A 15,715-nucleotide genomic window follows, 5' to 3' on the forward strand; every position below is an offset into this window, starting at 1 on the left:
TCTCAGTCACGTGGATCTTTTTCTGTTACTCATATTTGGGCAACTTCTGAAACCTAAAAGCTCTTTCAAAATGACTACAATAATCCTCCTACCAAACAGTTACCTGACAATCCATGTTAATAAGTCATTATAACCTCCAACTCTATAAAAAGCTGAATCACAGAAATATGTGAAGAAAAACAGGTTTCTAAGTACTTTGGTGACTTCATATGAAAGTAAATAGCAGATACCTGGTAAATTGGTCAGTTTTGCACCTTTTTTACACTTCAGGAGAATGCTCTTCTCAAAATGGCATTTTGCATTTCTTCTTTCAGTTGTTTAAATTAATCCAAATTACTGGTAATCCTTCAAGAGATCTGTAACCTCTGCAGCTGAGGACTGATAGCTGTGATCCATTTGTAAGATAGATCTTTGCCACATATAAATAGTACTGAAGCTGCTGCAACCCCTTTAGTTCCCAAAGGCTGCTCAGCTTATTCCTCACTTGACACTTCTCTAGCAGCCTTACTCGAGCTTCAGAGTCACTGTTAGATTGGAGAGTTGCCTGTGGCAGAAAAGCAAGTGCTCTCCTGTGCTTCCTAAGCAAGAAGGGAAGCAGCCACTCACACTTCATTAACTAGTGGAGCACGCATCTGTTTCTAATTTCCGCACTAGCATGCATTTCACTGATGAGTGTGAATAGGGCAGACCCCAGGATTACCAGAGGAAAAATAATTCCTGCTTTCTGCTCTCTTTTCTTCCCAAAAGCTAATTTAAGTTTTATTCACTATGGATAGAAACTGAAGGACCTTAACTCTGCCAGGACTCAGCATGGCCCAATAAAATACTTAACTTAGTCTCTCCTTGCCCCGGTTGATAGAGAGGGGAATAAGGGGTCTTTCTCACTAGAGGACCCCTATGCAGCAGCACTGATTCTTCCACTGCCAAAGCAGACCAAATTTTGGTAGTCACATGCAAAAAACTCCCACATGGCCATAATCCTCATAGTCCGTTAACTTAGCTTGACTCAAAACACCAGGTTCAACTGTAGCCTGACAGGCATTTTTGAACCCAGAAGTACATGAGCACAGAGCTCCTCTGCTTTGACTTTACGGGTGAGACAGTTTCAGGGTCTGGACAAAAGACTTCAACCTGAAAGTGAAGTAGGATGCTCACTGCAGAACAGGACCTGTCAGTTTCTGCAGCTAGGAAGATCACTCTGACCCCATCCAGCACCAAATACAAGTTTTCCTCCTTTGCCTTCTGCAAATCACATAAGTGGGGCACCACTCTGGAGCCAACAAAGAGAGCTGCTGTGGCTGCAGCTGCTGCTCCTACTACTGTCTATGAGGAAGGAAGGGAGAGGAAGCAGTGAGTGGAAACACACTGGCACAAGCAGAGTAGCTTTCACTGCAAGCAAAGGCTCTCCAGCTGGGGCTGCATGGGAGGGAGCAGAGATTCTGCCAGCAAGCAGAAAGGTGGAGGGCTCGTCGTGATGTGGTTTTGTTTTTTTCAAACACAAGCTAATTTTATTCTCCTATAGCCCGTTCCTCAGGTAGAGCTCTTGAAGATAAGAGTTCACAGCACTGAAAACTGTATTAAGGAGAGGTTACCCAACTGGGCAGACAGGGGCTTTATCAACAACCTCAAGCATTTTAAATCCACAAGGAACAGCCCACCCAATAACATCCCCTCATTATCATCAACAAAATATGTCATTATCAGATTTCTCATTCTAAGGTAATTCCTAGTGTCCTATCTTTCTGTCCTACAGAACTAGAAAGTGTATGGGGCTACATGCATAAGAGACAGGTGAGATCCTTTCAAAGTTGTGGAAATCCAACATGATTTCAAGGGGTTTGGGGTATGAAGAAAGAATAATAAAAATACTCCAAATAAATAAAATTCCTTATGCTTCATTCCCACCTTCAGTTTGTCTACACTCAATGAACAGGGATGACAGCAGCTTCAACTCAAGGGCACTGCATTAGTATTTTCTGCCCACATCTGCTGTACCCAGGCTAAAATGCCTCAAGGCCTGCCCCAGCTGTATGTCCCTCACAGTGCAGCTAATATGCTGAAAGGCACTGTTTTAGCCTAATAATCTTGTTTACACATGTTTCTGCTGTATTCTATTTTCTGCATGCCTTTACTGTAATCTTATTTACCAGCTTTTCAGCCCCAAAGGTAAAAAACCAAAATGAGATACCAAGAATAAAAAAGAAAAGGCGGGAGACTCACAGGAATGTCCCTTGCTCATCTCGCGTAGGCAGTAACGCAGTCTTTCACCACTGCCCTTGCTGACACATGACAAATTGCGCCTCTGTAGCAAGTATTTCCTGAGTTCTGCCTGTTTTTCCAGCTGGGCAGCACAAAGTAGAGGGATTTGTGGAGTGACAGTTAATTCAGATAATTGTGTTTTTCCTGCTGCCTGTGTAACGGAAATGCCAGACCTCCAGGGGCAGAGGATTCCACGTGCGCTTGCATGCCTTATGTAGTGCACCGTATGCCCGCAGCTGCCCTTCTCTAGTCCCATCTGTTGGAAATTGATGTTGATTTTGCTCATCTTGCCTCCTAAAAAACCCAGCAATAATAATGAATGAACTTAGTGTTCAGTAAAGTGTTGGCAGCTGATTCAGCCGGGCATATTGCAGGCATGCGCTCTGAAACATTTCTTTGCTGCAAACACACCCATAAGTCTGTGGATCTGAATACTATGATCAAACACCCTGTCATAGCCAGGCCTTTGCACCACACTGGTCCCTGTGGATTTCAGTCTATCACCTTATTTATTATTAGGAGACTTTTCTGTTGCGTTTCCTGTCTACCTTGGACTTCTTCCTGTAATTATAGGCACAAAGCCCAAGCAAAGGGCTAGGAGCTGGTTAGGGTCAGAGTCAGTTTCTAAGCAAACCCCCTTTTTCAGGTTGCAGATATTTTCATCTAAATTGAATTTTTATTGTAAATTAAAAGCTGATAAATAGAATCAAAGTGATTTGATTAATCTAGTCTGAAATATAATTTTTTTTAAACCATTAATATATTTGCTGTTTTAGCTTTTCATCCCAACCCAAAGTGGAAAGCATTCTCAGAACTTCCTAATTCTAAAAGAATGAGTAAGCCCAGTTCAGCTACCTATGTGCTTTGGTCCTGGCATGCACCATCACAGGTTTTCAAGTCTATCATGGAAATATTGATCCATTTAGATGTACAGCTCCTACTAGAGCAGCCCACATATGTAAGATCATAGTTTTTCACATTATTATTTGTTGTTATCCTTTGCCTGGAGGTTTTTTTCCTTGATCAAGAAATTCTTTACTAGAGAAAAACAAAATCTACTTCATCCTATGGCAGACATTTAAGGAGGAATGTCAGAATCAGAACTTATCCTCCTGTCCCCAGTCAATCAGTTTTAGGGGACTTCCTGAAACAGGGGCTGCATCCTATGATAACTGTTTCTTTTTCAAGATTTTTATTCAGGTTGTGCTCTGCTGGCTTTACTACACCAGAAAGTAAACACAAAGTCCTGGTTGATTTTTTTTTTTACCAGAAGAACAGTGCAAGAAAGGTAAGAAAAGAAAGGCCATTTACCATATTTAATAAAGCAATTTGTGAAAGCAAACAAGTTACTCCAGGAGGTCAAAACTTGTTTTGTGTCCTCTAATTACGGCAAGAAAAAGTTAGAAAGAAATTAATGAACATGCTTTTGGCAGAATAGCAGTAATACTTGGCTTAAATGAATGATGTCCTATAACTATTAACCCCAATTATAAGTGAGCCCCAGCTGTTTGTTTACATAAATATATCTTGTTACTGATTGGAGATGTCTAGATGTGCATACTATATCTCCAAGATGTAACAGCTGTCGAAAGCTGTCATTTGTGTGTACAGGAGAAAATATGAACACAGCCAACAGTGCAGTGAGGAAGATATCTCTTAGTGTAGGTAAGTCTATAGAGTCAGATTAGTCACCTACCATCATGACCACTGTCATCTCTCACAGTCCTCAGACATCTCATTCAAGGTCCTGTTGTCTTTTCCTTGTGGCAAGTATCCTACAGAGTAGCAGACTGAATTGGTTCAGACTTCATTCTATTTAAATGAGGCACTTTTCAATTTATATGATTTAAAATCCTGAACACAGGCTTGGCATACAGCATTAAATGGACAAAGATAAGAAATGCCTTTCCTCCTTGAATATTTTGTAAATAACTGTATTTGATGGAGTATTACCTGCAGCAAGGACATGTTCCCAACACACTGAAACTGATAGAAAATTTTCCATTGACTTCACTAAACTTTGGAGACCCAAAGGAATATTACAGTAGCAAAGAGCTACTGTTGTAAAATTGCCTCAAGTTTCTCCTGGCAGTTAACATCTTATAACAAATATGCCAAGAAAAGATGAATTTCCACAAAGCAGAAGAGGCATTGGATGGTTTCATGTCCTTGCTCTGAGGGATTTTAATGTCTGTGAATGCTCATAGCCCACAGAAGTTTGATAAGTTCACTCTAAGATCAAAGTCTATTTCCAGACTCTCAAAAATCTATTCATTAAAGCCTCAGTCCTGCATCTATTTATGCATGTGTGCAGTCTGTTCATGTCATCTAGGGATACACTTAAGCACAAAATTGAGCATCTTGCTAGATCTACCCACTACAAAAGAAAAGCAGAGAAAATCATGGGAGATGTAAGAAACCTGAATATCTACAAGGCAACGATGAAGGTCAACCAGTTAAAGGCCTAAGGCTCGCATCAGCTCATAGATTCCCCAGGTCAAGTTACTCTTTTCTTTTCCTTACTGGAGAAAAAAACAAATTCATTTAAGAAGGATGTGCTTCATATAAACAAGGTTTTTAAATGCAGCTGAGCTCTCAGATTTTCAGAACGCATACATCAGAAGAGCTCCACTAATGTCAAAGAACCTAGGCTAGTTCATGCCAGCTGAGAATCTGCCTTAAGGTCCTACACCATTCAGTTCAAAAAGAGCATACGAAAGTAGTGTCCTCACACAAACTTCTCAGAGCCTTCTCTTTTGTGTTAACTTCAAATGACGGAGCAAAACAACCTCCATCCCTTGGATCCGCTGCTGTGATGCTCACTAGGTTCATACACTGAACAGCCATTCATCAAAAGACGTTGCTTTTGTCTGTGCTCAGCCTCAAATGTAGGGTCCATGAACAAGTCAGCAGAATGTGGATTCTCACAGAAATTTTAGGTGCTGTACTAAAATTAGTATTTCTTAGCTTCCAATGAGAGCCAGATCCTTGTAACTCATCTAATACACCTGCTCTCACAAAGAAAATGCATGTTAGTCCATTCAATGTAACCCAAGCCTTTGCTGTTCCAGACCAGTGGCAGGTCTCCTGGGCTATATCCCTTAGTCATACAGCAACTGGGAGCTCTGAAAGATTAAGCTAGTACTCCTTAGAAACTTGCATATTTTGTGACAGAGGGCATATTGCAGTCATTTATTTATCCCTGAGGTACAATGACATAAATTCAAGTGCAGCCTGATAAAATGGGTAACACTCCATTGGCTCACATGGCTCATATCAGTTCTAAACTTAGTCATGGTGAAAACTGAAATAAAGAACATACTTCTTTAGGGAACAGAAAAAACTTTTCAAGTCCAAATAGCCTTATGAAGAATTGTTTTGGGCTGAGCTTACTGCTCACTGGTAATTTTTTCACCATCTCAGATCCTACATCAAAAAAAAAATTCAGGCTGTGACAGATGTAGATTAAATAAAAACACAGATTAACCCCTTTATAATTATCAGTCATTATTATTCAAAAACTGTTATTGTTATGCACATGTGATATGGTTCTGCAGAATGGGGGCAGAATTTTATTGAGTTATAGATAGGAAAAAGGCATAGAAAATACAGGTAATGCACATTTTTGAAATAGCAATATAAACATAAACAGAAAAATGTTCAAGTCAAAGTCACATGAAAAAACAGACTAAACTTCAGATGCATTCTAGACTTGTATGTACAGCTTTTTTATGCTAAAAGTAGAAATACAAACTCCAGAGATGCAACACATCTCAAGAATGCAAAATAAATAAACAAAGATGAATGCCAATAATAGAAAAAGAACAAACACTTGAATCTTCTTCCAGAATGATGACAAATTTTGAAAAGTAAGAACAATAGCAGAAGATACCCAATACATGACAAGAACTCATTTATTTCCAAACAAAATCTCAAGTAGTAAAGTCTTCTTGTGCCTGGGAGTGAGTTCAAAGCATTTAAACTTTTATAGAACCCCTGTGCACTCCTTATATGGTGCTAAACAATTCCTCTATGAGAGAAATCTCCAAGCAGAACAGATTTTCAACAATTTGAATGAAGAAATCAAATTCACTGAGAACATATGCTTGATTGGGTCATCATAGTTATTCATCCAGGAAAAAAATTTTCGGCAACTTCTAACCCAAGGTGACTTGAGAACAAGGAATGAATGGATTTGGTTTCAGTCTCTGCAGCAGTGTCTTCCTAATGGTCATTATCTGCAGGAGTCAGACTTCTGTAACGCAAAAAGCTATAGTAAGTATCAAGAGCAAATCATTAGGCTCCACACTCTGATACAGAATTATGGCTTAGAACCAAGTGAAAGATGCACCACTGTTTCACTTCCCTTTGAAAGGCAGTAATATTAATTCAGTAGACACCAAGCACCATCAGTGCTTTTCCTGCTGGTAATGTATTCTTCATCAATTTGTTTGCATAACCATATATCCTAGAGAAAAACAGTATTGTTTCCACTCTTACAGTTATTGTAAATTAGATTTTTATGGTAGGCGTTTCTCTCCAGAAAAAAATAGGTCAGTTCCCCTGCAGTAATATACACAATCCGAGACTTACGTCTCTGCTTGCAATGAATTCACTGAATGCAACTACCCCTTCAAACTGGATGTTTGAATATGTAACTGACAATTTCAACTGGTGAAATGACTGTTTGCAATGGACAACTTTCCCCTGACTTCAGAGCTGAACCGAGGCCTAAATACTTCGGCCTTTTTCTACTTCCAATCTCCCTCTCTGGAAATATGGACCATAAATATCCTGTCCCAGGAGATTAGCCTTGGAACTTTATTGAGCTTAAAGTTACGTTCAAACAATGTCCTAATAAAAACAGTGGCTATTGAATAGTAAATAAAATGTGTTCCAAGGACATCAAATGGTGATTACAACTTCCATTTTTGTATAACCTCAAAAAAAGTGGTTTTTTCTTTACGTGTCGGAAAATAAAAAGACTTGATACACGAGAATAATTTAAATAGATGGAAATACAAATGTAAAAACTAAAAGATTGCTAAAGAACAGTATTTTAAAAACAGAAAAGCTATTCCCAAGTAGCTTCCCAGGCAGCTTCTGTAAGACAAAATAGAAAGAAAAACAAACAAACAAACAAACAAAAAAACCCAGTTTTTTTTCAAAGATGTTTCAAATTAGTGGGATCAAAGAAATTGATTTCAACAGGGTCTGAAAGGGAGCAAGGAGTATTCAGACAAAAATTGCATACCTAAACCATACTACTTTGCACACACACCTGCCTTAAATCAAGTGACCTTAAATTGATCATGATTAAACAACGTCTTTTTCTAGTGTGTGTGCAAATGCCTCACTTCATCAGGTAGCCCTGAAAGGGCAAAGAGGAGGGAGAGCCCTACAGAGATTGGTCACTGGCATTCTGAGTGTTGTAGCATGGGAACCACGCAGCCACCTCACTGCTTGTCAGAAAATGTTGCCCTGTCATTTGTTTGTATGTTCCCCAGTTTTGGCAAAGTTCTCCACAGTACTGACAAAACCCAACGGTGATTTACATTAAAAAAAAAAAAAAAAAAAAAAAAGCATAGTGAAACCTATTTGAAAGATTTTTAACTGAAACCATGTGAAATAAACATTTCTCCCCACTCCCAAATAACAAAGAGCCAATTTCTATCAAAAGAGCTGTCCATATGTTAATCTGCAGTGAAGACTCAGTGCCAAAGCTGGCACCCTTTGAAGTTAGGAAAAGCTCCTGCTGTCTTTATGATTCCCAGATTCCTGACTGAATTGAAAAATAACATGGTAATAGGTTTCCTAAGCTGCGAATAGCTCTCTGAAGATCACTGACTTGCTCCAGTGATTATAGCAGATGTCAAGGTGACAGGGTTAGATGCTTTTACTGAAATACTTCAAATTAGCTGAGCTGAAAACAATAGCTCCCTAGAAGGGCTCCTGATTTTGTTGAGAGTGAACTCAGAATGAAGCTCAGCCAGGACAGAATGGCAGATTTGAGAAGAAAAATAGAGATTCACATTTCAAAATAAAATACCTGGCTTTTCTTTTGATTTTACTGATTATACTTTTTCTACTTTTTTTCTACTGAACCACATTAGCTAGAATCAAGGTTGCATTCTATGTCAGTTTTTCACAGTATTTTTATACTTTTTTTTTTTCCTTTCCTTCTGAAGGAAGAAGAAAGAAAAAAGGAAGGTTGGGAAAAGAAAAATACTTTAAAAGAGATATAATTTCATTTTTTTAAAAAATAAATACATTCATTTGATGTTAAATTAACTGAACTTGATGTTTTCGTATAAAATATAAAAACTATGAATGTTTGTCGGAAGTGGCGTCTTGATACTCTTTGATTATACATTTTCTAGTGCAGAAACTTCTTGATTAAGAATTTTCAGCCAACTTAAAGATACAAGTATTAGAAGTCCCTGCAATCTGGCATCCTGAGCCATAATCTTTCAGAGTAGCATAGAGAGATCTGTTTTGAGCAGTAGGGCATCCACAGTATAACATAGTAGTATATGTAATACAAGCTAGGATAACACAGGGTAAGAGATTAATAATCTGCATCATACTGTGCTCTGTTATTTTTATCCTGCTGTTTCTTTCACTCACCATCTCATGACTCACACCCTCCCCACACAGGAATTTCTGTCTCAGTCTCGTGGCTCACTGGTGTGTTATGGAAGACGATGCTGTGGAAAGCCATCTGGAGAATAGTGCTACTACATGAGCTCCAGGTCACTCTTAAAAACAAAGAGAGACAACATCACTTACTGATTTATCACATAACTGCTCTGACTACTGTAGTCGCTTTAGCAAACTGTCCAAAACATTTCTGAAGGTTGCAGTTCTTCCTGTTTTTACAGCCTTGGTGACATAGCTGGATATAAAGTGGTGAAAGTGTTTCAACTTACAGATAGTCACATGGAAAGCTGACACTGCACCAGCCATTAGAAAAATTACAGAACTTATTCTGTGAGGTGATAAAGGGCTCTTGTGAGACCGGTTAATGAAATTCAGCATCAGTAAAAGAGCTGTTCCTTACACATGTCCTCATTAACTTTATCACCTCGGGGATATCATCTTCGATGTTACACTAGACAAACCATCAAGGATCTCTGCTTCATGGAGTCAAACCAAGGTTACCTGATATGGGATAGAAACGCCAGGTCACAAGAGGAATTTAAATGCTTAAATTCTTACTAACCGCATGCATAGCTGCTATGATCCAAAATGTAGAACATCAAAATCCCAGTTCAGTCTGCTGCTGTATAATCCTGGACTCAGTGGACTCCATTTCCCAAGTGCCTGCACTCTGGCCTCTGTTTAAATCCAAAAGTAACACGGAGTTCACTGGTGAGGAACCTAAACTCTACTACAACCCAGAAATTGGGGTGATCGGAGGAAGCATAATTATTTTCTTTTACCTCCTAGTTGAATTTTAAGAGCCCTTGCTCAAGAATCCAAATTCCTTCCTTTGTCTGCCTGTTTCTGAACTTTTATCTCCATCTTCCTGAGCACATTTTCTAACCAGGCAGTAGACAAGATCACAGAGGGTTCACTCTTTATATGAACAAGCAAATATTCCCTAGGCTAGAGAGAGTACTTCAATACCATTTGAATTAGCAATTAGACACCATATCATACTTCAAAAAATATTCTTACTAGAAAATAACTAGTAAATGTCAGACTAGAATGTCATGTTTTCTCCTTTTTTGCCCTGTCACTTCAAAACATGAACTTCATTGGAAGGAGTCAAAGAAGTCTTGTCCAAAGAATATCTACATCTTGCCAAAAAAAAAGGCATTTATGTGGCGGAAAGGGAATAACATCCTAACTCAGGGCTGAGAATTCCACTCAGTAGCAAGATTCCTCTTACACAGGTAGTGGAGTAATGAGCTCTCCAGGGACCATAGTGTGTATCTACCCAAAGTAATCTGCCTTTTCCCTGAGAAGGTAGGTAGGAGTCATCTTGGTTCTAGAGTAAGGTCAGCAGAAAGATCATTCATGCTCCATTGTGTTAATCCAGTTTTCACAGAAAAGTGCACCAAAGGATCTCAACTAGCCGTTCATCTCGTGTTTTTAGATCCCCTGGCCTCCTGCTTTTCCGTTCTATCAAATCTGGTTATACAGGTAACACTGGAAATATAAAGCATGTTTTATTTCTGTGACTGTTTTGTTCTCCAAATTTGTCTTGCGGCAAACTCTCTATCCTGTCACCTCAACTCAAGTCCTTCACGTGGATTTCTCTTGGTGACTTCGAGAATAGTGCATGAGTCTTTTGTTGGTGAAGAGGCCTAGTACAACAGAGAAACTTCGCTGCTCAGCATCTAGATGCCAGCTCAAGTCACCCATCACATCCTCCGCTTTTTCTTCTTGTTCTTTCCTAACATAACTGTCTGCCTGGAGGGCAGCAGATGTGCATAACAGAGAAGGAAGAGTGAAGGCTTGCATATCCACACCACATTCAAATGTCACATCTTCCCTGAATCCAAAGGGCAGAATCTTCCCCCAGTCCACCCTCAATCTAGAAATGTGACCTCAACACACCAGTCACGTCTTTTCTCTCAGACAATTCATCCAGCTGGAGGACGAGTAATGCAAGAGCCTGAGGAGAGCCTGAGAAAGATGTGATTAGTGACCTGAAATGAGGCCTGCGCAAACTGCAGTAGAAGCTTCCACTAGAATCTCTTCCACCAGAGTCAGCACCTCAGGACAACAAATGCTGCTGCAGTTTGAAAGATTATTACCAAAAAAATTAAAAAAAAAAAAAAAAGCTAAAGCTAAAGGGAATTGGAGCAGCCAGAGAAAATCTTGTTAAAGCAGCAGTGTCCTGCTGTGAGCAGCTGTGAGCTTTCTTGCTCCTTGGTACTACTGACTTAAACAACAAGTTTTTGCTTGTCAAACTCATATTAGCAGTCTTTTAGAGTAATGTAGTAATGTTTGTCCTGAGCTGTTGTCTCTTGTCCCGAATTTGTATTTGTCTGCAGCTGTTCCAAGCTGACTATACAAATTAAGTGGGACTTTTACAATATCTTACTTCTCAGCTTTGTCTTATCATCCAAGAGGCACAAAAGGCCAGGAAAGCAATTGCTCAGAATAGCCAGGAAACCACTTGTAAAGAGTAACTCTTCATTCCCATGAGATTGGTGTTGGGTCTCTGCACTTCCTTCCACTTGTCTCCTACTTCCTCCCACTTGTGTTCTCCAAACACAAGGAAAGGAAGATGCAGTTCATTGTGCTCACTTGTAGTCAATTGGTATATGGAACAGAGCAAATCATAAAACGTCCTGAGTTGGAAGGGACCCACAAGGATCATTGAGTCCAACTCTTGTCCCTGCATAGGACAACCCCAAGATTCACACCATGTGTCTGATGGTATTGTCCAGTTGCTTCTTGAACACTGTCAGGCTTGGGGCCGTGACACCTCCCTGAGGAGCCTGTTCCAGTGCTTCACCACCCTCTGGGTGAAGAAACTTTTCCTAATGTCCAACCTAACCCTTCTCCAGCACATTTTCCTGTCATTCCCTTGGGTTCTGCCATTGGTTGCCAAAGAGAAGAGATCAGCACCTGCCTCTCCTCCTCCCCTTGTGAGGAAGATGTAGCCATGATGAGGTCCCCCCTCAGTCTCCTCTTCTCCAGGCTGAACAAACCAAGTGACTTCAGCTGCTCCTCACACAGCTTCCCCTCTAAACCCTTCACCAATGTGAGCCATTTTCTTTGGAGGATATTCTGTCCTCAGAAGTGACATTTTTCATGGAAACATGCCTGTTTCAATTCAGAATTCTCTGAGAAAAGCTTTCTCAGTCAGATGGGAGAGATGTTCTTTACTACCTCTAGCAGACAATGAATCATAGTTCCTACAAGCTCGAGCAGGTTGGTCTTGAAACATCTCTTTTTGTTAGCTGCTTGTACATGGCTCATGGGCCGCAAGGGCACTGTAGGCTGAAGGACCACATATCCTGGATGGTAATTGTATAATTTTCCTCTGGCCCAGCCCAGGTATGTTGCTAACTAAAACAATGCAAAGAATGATCTCACTTAATGTGACCTCACAAGATATCACTGAACACTATCAAACATACTGCAGAAGATCACAAAAGAGAAATTAAAAGGGAGGATTCCTGTGTCTTGCCATATTCCCAGATGCAGCAGCCAGGAGACCAAAGCTTGGCCTACACTATTCTTTGATACATGTTAGGTACTGGATGGGACTGCTTATAAGGAAAAAAAAAAAAAGTGCAACAGTAGAAACCTAACCCTTTAGCAGATGTCCCCTTGGAACTTTGAAGGGCCATTTCAAACCCCAGGTTGGTAGCATTCTGATTAAGAACTTGAACCTGAGAATCTAACGTTGTTTATAGACCTGAGACTCTCACACTATGAGGTGTGCTATCATCTTTTCATCTCACACAAAAAATCAAATAGTTGGACCTTATAGAGAAAGGGAAACAGAAATTATTGGGTGGGGAATACAGTACACAGTGAATGATAATGTGGATTGTACAGGACTTTGGTCAGCTGCCTGTTAAACAGAGCAGCTCACAGTTTTTTCTCACTACTTCAAGCCTTCAGGAGGTTTCACTCATCTCTGATAGCCTGAGACATCAAGACCAACCCCCTTCCTGATCATTCAATGAGAAGGTCAGTGAAGCTCTGATTCTCTGACTGTTGGTGTGTGTCAATACAGCCTTCTAGTTCAGATATTCACACCCTCACCTGAAAAAATGTCTTTTGTCACTGTTAAGTCATAAAGCCACACAAGTACTTTTCTCTTCTGAACTCATTCCATTTTAATCTTGTCTCTGGGAAGTTTCATCCTTATCTGCTAGTGGATTTCCCATACTCACTTTAAACAACATTTTTAGTAGGGATTCTAGAAAAAAATAAAACAATCATGATTTTCCTTTAGTGAATCAGGAAAAGGAGTTGGGACCTAAAAGGTAAACTAAATCCTAAAATATATATAATCATTACAATTTACAGATAGCATTGATCACATAGCTTACTATCTGTTCATTGCATCCCCTGTAACTGCATCTTCATGGCAAATGGAGGCCCGCCATTGGATATACATGTTATCTGACACCGAAAAAAACAAAGAAGGATGTTAGTTCCTTGCTCGGTGCATCACTGGAAAGCACTTAAAAGTTACTGATTAAAGTTTTAAAGATAAAACTGAATCTTTAAAGTGCAATAATTTTGCCTTGAACACGAAGCATAACCAGTTTCAAGACTGTACTATATTTGGAACAAGAATTAACAGGAAAGGAATCTGCAAAAAACAAACATCACTACTTGATATTTCAGCACCAGACATGTGTGAGATATTTCTCTATCTTACAAAGAGTTTTTGTCCTAAGAGGAAAGGCTCATAATTCATTTTGTTAAGAAACTAAAGGTAAGATTTGGACTCACCAGTATTAACTGATTTATGCAAATTTTGTACTTATGAATGAATTAGTTGCCAATCTCACTGTATTTTAAGTGAGATCAGCACCATATGGAGAGCAAACAGACTTGCTTATTAAAGAGTTTTGTCAAAAGAGTAACTTGGCAAATATACCTCTGAAACCCAGTATTGATAATGAAAAGTCTAACAAACTTTCCTAAGAATTTAGTTGATGCTCTGACAACTGGACTCAGTTTTAAGTTATTGACAGAGATCAGTATCCCTTCCTTGAACTGTGCTCTGCCTAAAATAGAAAACTGAGCTCAGTTCTGACCCCCGTGAAGTCAGTGGCATAACGCCAAGTATCTTCAACTGCCTCGGGAATGGGACTATTGTTTTTAAGACAGACACTGACAATTACCTAAACTGCACACTTTGACTACCATGGTCAGGGTTAGATTAGCTCTTTTATTTCTATGCATGCAGTTTAATTAGATTCACCCTGATATGTTCAGTGATATGAGAGCAATCATCCTGAGGCATCACTTTTCCTCTGTTCCCGCTTCTACACAGGTTCTGTGAGGGCAGACTTTGTGAACTAGGAATGTAGACCAGGAGCACATTCCCATCAGGAAAACACAGGGTTCTCTGAAATGGTCCTAACCCCCTTAATATAATGCAGTATCAGGTCAGGTTCCTGGTTCTACATCTACCAGCTGCCTGTCTACAAAGGGAAATTCAGGCTGGCAAGGCGATGTTGAGTCTGACAGCATATAACTTCAACAGGTGTTGCTAGAGCCCGTAGGAAGTGTTGTCTCTCTGAGCTTCACAGAGGCTGTAAAAACTAGCAGGACAGATTGATAAGGCAGCCTCGCCAACAGCTGTGGTAGTTGTACAAAGACCCTGGCCATTCACAATTGAAAAAGAGCAAAAGATGAAAACATGTTTCAGGAGAGTCCCACACACCCAAGACACACAGTTTTACCCTCACTACAACATTTGAACATCTCAGAAATAGGATTATTGTGCTCAGAGACGATAGGTCACACAGTGTCCAAAGGAGTCCTTAATCATTCACTGCTGTTCCCCTTAACTTAGAGTGCTCAATAGCCTAGCTTGGCCTCCTAAAATTTGCAGAAACAACTAGATCAAAACAAGACACTTATAGGAATATCCAGATCATCCAGAGTTATAAACTACAAAACACAAAAACATGGAATAGGCTGCTATTTCAGATCTCTTTTCAAATACTTTGTACTAGTGTGGCATGCTCTGATGCTACATCAGGCCTTTAAACATCAGTTCATCACTTATAACCCCTCAGATAAGTTTTCTTAAGGGAAGTCCAAAAGTCTCATTTGCCTCAAATTCCTTCTACCTTCTGCAGCTCAATTTTTTCCAAGTTAAGCATTACTTACTGACAGTGACACCCAGTCTTATATGATGCCATGTGATACCTTTCTAGAGAGCATTGAAACAGACTGACTCATAATTTAGGCTCAGGGCTGAGCATGAATAATAATTATCTCATTCACACCCTTTTTCAAAGTGTGTTGTCTGTGATTTTTTTCACTAGTTCAGAACACGGCCCAGACCAAATGCTACTCGTTCCAACCAGCAGTGGGAAAGTTTACTGAAAGCAGCAGCAGTTCTATTTGATCCTACATCTGCTGAAGCCAGTTGCAATTTTTCCATTCAATTCTACAGTGGAAGAAAAGGCCTTCAGAGTCCAAACACAACTTGAATCAAATAAGGGTGGAGCAGGCATCTCTCTGGCCCAAGTTCCAGTCATCACCATGTTTTGCAGCTAAAAATGGTAAAGTTTTTTCATACCTTATAGGATTAAGTTACTCTTCATTCAATACCCACAAAATTTGATACGAGCTATGATATATCTGCATATTGAGCAGTACAGGTCATTCTCCATGCTAGTTGTACTTCATCATGGGTGATACACAATTGCCTTCCAACACCCACTGATGACAAAAGGAATTTAGCACCTTAAAAAAATATTGCTCAGCACCTTGTTGAATTGTGGTCTTTCTGTAC

General features: G+C 39.7%; 1 protein-coding gene across 3 annotated transcripts in view; it reads right to left on the reverse strand.

The window, feature by feature from the left end:
- Positions 1 to 5,803: 5,803 nt before the first annotated feature.
- LOC136113328 (potassium voltage-gated channel subfamily A member 1-like) overlaps positions 5,804 to 15,715 on the reverse strand; it is a 31,334-nt gene continuing 21,422 nt past the window's right edge. Inside the window, exons 2-4 of one of the 3 annotated variants that reach the window (XM_071817011.1) lie at positions 9,482 to 9,596; positions 8,887 to 9,017; positions 5,804 to 6,514 (exon numbers count right to left, since the gene is read on the reverse strand). The gene's annotated coding sequence lies outside the window, so the exon portion shown is untranslated. The remainder of the gene's footprint in view (positions 6,515 to 8,886; positions 9,018 to 9,481; positions 9,597 to 15,715) is intronic. The other 2 variants (XM_065858452.2, XM_065858466.2) reach the window with 2 other exon arrangements.

This window comes from Patagioenas fasciata, chromosome 1 (genome assembly GCF_037038585.1).
Source record: "Patagioenas fasciata isolate bPatFas1 chromosome 1, bPatFas1.hap1, whole genome shotgun sequence".
Taxonomy (NCBI): Eukaryota; Metazoa; Chordata; class Aves; order Columbiformes; family Columbidae; genus Patagioenas; species Patagioenas fasciata.